The 3,668-nt window shown below is 39.8% G+C and overlaps 1 long non-coding RNA gene across 1 annotated transcript in view; it reads right to left on the bottom strand.

The window, feature by feature from the left end:
• Nucleotides 1–2,619, bottom strand: part of LOC102493369 (uncharacterized) — an 11,998-nt gene extending 9,379 nt beyond the window's left edge. Inside the window, exons 1-2 of the long non-coding RNA XR_334644.1 lie at nt 2,548–2,619; nt 1,877–1,999 (exon numbers count right to left, since the gene is read on the bottom strand). This is a non-coding gene — a long non-coding RNA (uncharacterized LOC102493369). The remainder of the gene's footprint in view (nt 1–1,876; nt 2,000–2,547) is intronic.
• Nucleotides 2,620–3,668: the final 1,049 nt, after the last annotated feature.

The following is a 3,668-nucleotide window of genomic DNA, read 5'->3' as shown; positions in this document are numbered from 1 at the left end:
CTCTGTCTCTCCAGTGAGCTCACGTGCCCTATAGCAAAAATCTCTAAACAATAAAAATTATCTATAAAGTATTCAATGTCATACCAAAATAAGGTAGTTTTATTTTGTATTATATATAAAATTTATTAATTTATTTCTTCCACGAGTAAGGGATATAGAGACAGCACCACCTACAGATTAATCATGCTGTGATCTGCCCCCAACTTCTGCCAGTCCCAAATAATTGACATACCTTGTACTCTATGCCTTGTATGTATTTGTGTGTGTGTGTATGTATGTATGTATGTATGTGTGTGTATACACCCTGAGAATGTATGTGTGTGTGCACACACACATACCCACACCCATACACACACACACACACACACACACACACACACGCATATATGAGGGATTTTTGTTTTGTTTTTGTTGTTTGTTTTGGGTCAGAGGGTACATATACTTACCAGAGAAAGAAAGAGTGGAGAAAAGGAGAAAACATTACCCATGGGGCATAGTCACATGGCAAACCTTTTTCCTCCATTTCTCTTCCTTTTGGGATTTTGTGCATTTGCACACACATTCACCCAGTGTGTTTCTCAAGTCACTGGGTCCAGGACTTGAACCACAGGATCGGCCATGTGGATTTCAACTGCCTTAACCACCAGGCCACAGAGTCAACTCAGAACTTTTATTTTTAGAAGGTTAAGCTCCAGAGCCAGTGGTGGTATGGTGGTTAAGGTGCTAGATTCCCACATGGCCAACCATGATTCAAGTCATGGACCTGGCAGTTTGAAAAATATGCCAGGAACATGTGCATGTGTGCCAAGTTCTAGGAGGAACTGAAGAATGGATTGTAGCATAATCATTCCCCTGGAAAATGATTTCTTACTTTTCCTCTCTATGTCTCTCTCTGTCTCTTTCCAAGGAGTGCACATACCCTATGGCAAAAACCTAAAAATGAAAAAAAAAAATGTGTAAGCTCCTGGCTTGTTAGTATCACCACCAAGGGAGGATGATAATAAAACAAAAAGAGGGGCCAGCAGGTGGCATGATGGTTGGGCCACTAGACTCCCACATGGCCTACCATGGTTCAAGTCCCAGACCTGATGGCTTATATTCTCACTTTCCCTTTTTCTCTGTCTGGTCAAATTTTAAAATAACAACAAATAAAATTAAATAAACCTTTTTAAAAATGAAAAGAGATGGGATCAAAATATCTATTTGATAGTTCATCTTGGTGAAAGAAGATTGAAATTACTGACTTCAGTGAGAGGCTGGGCAGCTTTCCTTTGCCCTTTCAAATATATTCATGTAAAGCATAATGATACAACTTTCTGAAAGTACAGGAAGCACAAAGACTTTGTGTTAAGTTATATAAGATCAGCTACAGAAGACATGATGGTGAAACTAAGTCACCCTACTCTGTCCACAGGCTGATTTCTCTCCACTCTAAGTAGGTCTTACCACCTTTGAAAACTCATTTTCTATTCTGTAGAAAATCTAAATTGGAGATTTGTTTGTTCATTCAGAGCTGGGTAGTTGCAAGCTTTCATAACTATCATTTTATGTGTAGGACTATAGAAGGCCTATTGGGGATGCAGGACTAGCTTTCTGGGATCTTGAGTTTGCCCACCTTTTCTCCTGAGCACTGTCTGTATTTGGAATGGAACCGAAGGGTGACCTGCATAAAGTCAGTTTGTGACTGAGCCTTTATGCCCCACCCTCCAGAAAGTAATTCTTAGACAATTCTCAGGCTCCAGGGGCCTGGAGAGTATGCCAACTGGAAAGATGAGTCCACAGCTCCCAGCCATGACACATGAACTGCATGGCAGTTCCTCCCATCTCAACCTCTGGCAAAATTTTGCCAATTCATCCTCACACAGCAAATTCTTACCCAGTCCTGGAACACCCAGACTCTGACACGATGGAGAGGACTTAGACTGGGGCTTGAATGCAGGCTTTGTTCAGTCTCCCCTCCTCCAACTTGTCACAATGACAGGAGCCTGGAGCCATTTAACTGTGAAACAGAGATAAGGGATGGAGGAGTGAATCCATTAGGCTTATTACATTTTGCTGTGTTAGTTCATCTCCATGGAGAAGTATGTTTTGTCCAATATTATTTAACTTCACAGAGAAAGCAGTTCCTGAGTGTTGAATAGATAAATGTAGGTTGGGGCTTCTTAGCGGGTTCCAAGGGGGGAGGAGGGGGGGGGGACAGTTGTTCAAGGTAAAACATGGATATTGGTCCTTGCCAAGACAGTAAGTTCTCTGGGGATTTCTGCTATCAAAAGCTACCTCCTGGGAGAACTCCAACCTGGGGAAAAGGTACCCTTCACTACATACGAATGTGACTAAATGCTGCTAAATTGTGCTAAGTAGTTTGTTTCTTGGTTTTACTTTTCTCCAGTCTGAGAGGGATATTAGACATGTATGGAAGGAAGGGAAAACTGAAGATTCCCAGTAGTTGTAAGCATTGCTCAGCACCCACTAACTAGTGGTTGCAAACCATACCACATAACTTCCACTTCTCCTCAGGACCCCTCTTCCACCTCACAGGTGACTTACCTCTCGCTATCCTAACAAGTACTTCCCCTTTACAGTATGGTGATCAGTGAGGACCAGATCCATCTTGAGAAGTGCCTAATATAAGTACATGTTGGACAATCTTAATCCAAAAGCCTGAAATCAAAAATGCTCCCAAATAAGAAACTTTGTGTTAGCATGATGTCACAATGGAAAATTCCATAGTTGATCTCATGTGATAGGTCACCCTCGAAACACTGCAATACAAAAATATTGTGTAAGATTACCTTCAGGCTATATATAAGGTATGTCAATGGAAATAACTGAGCTCTTTAGAAATTATTTAAATGGCTTATTCTAAACACGAATATGAGTGACCAAGGCCTAGATACATAATCTCTGATAGCCAAAAGAAAATGTTTTCTAGGTGCTTAGATGCAATGGCTTTTATTCAGTTCTGAGTGCAGGAAGCATAAACAAAATTGTAAGTGAATATATGGGGTGTTTATATTGGCCTGGTCCAAACAGATATAACATTTGGAAGTGGAGGTTTATAGGTTATAGGTGGATTCAGAAATTCTTAGGGTAGTATTGGTTAAAAGAACAAGTTTTGTCTCCAAAAAACTCAGAGTCAACAGAAAAGAATGCCTGAGTTAAGATATAAAGGTTTTACTATATATCATGTGATGCTATTCCAGGGTCAGAATATATAGAACATCCCACAATCACTGGATCAAAGTGATCTGTTAAAGCAAGATTAACATTTATAGATGTGACTCCCCTGGACCCCTTGGAACAAATCTTAGAATTGGAAGAGTAGTTAGAATTCTGTCCTTGGGACCAGCAGGTGGTGTGGTGGTTAAGATGCTGGACACTACCACATGGTTGACCATGGTTTGAGTCCCAGATCTAGTGGCTTGTTTTCTCATTTTTTCTCTTCCTCTTTGTCCCACTCTGGTAAAAAAAAAAAAAAAAAAAAAAAAAGTGAATGAATAAATAAAATTAAATAAATCTTTTCTGTCCTCAGATATATGTGAAACAGAAATTAATTTTTGTCTTTATACAAGGGTCCTATCCCCAAGATATCTCATTACGTACATGCAGGTATTCAAATGTTAAAAAAAAAAAATCTGAAATCTGAAATACTTCTGCTCCTAAGCATC

The sequence above is a fragment of the Tupaia chinensis genome, unplaced genomic scaffold, assembly GCF_000334495.1.
Source record: "Tupaia chinensis unplaced genomic scaffold, TupChi_1.0 Scaffold000255_1, whole genome shotgun sequence".
Lineage (NCBI taxonomy): Eukaryota > Metazoa > Chordata > Mammalia > Scandentia > Tupaiidae > Tupaia > Tupaia belangeri.
Note: the sequence above shows the minus strand (reverse complement) of the source record. Positions and strands in the feature narration are given on the sequence as shown.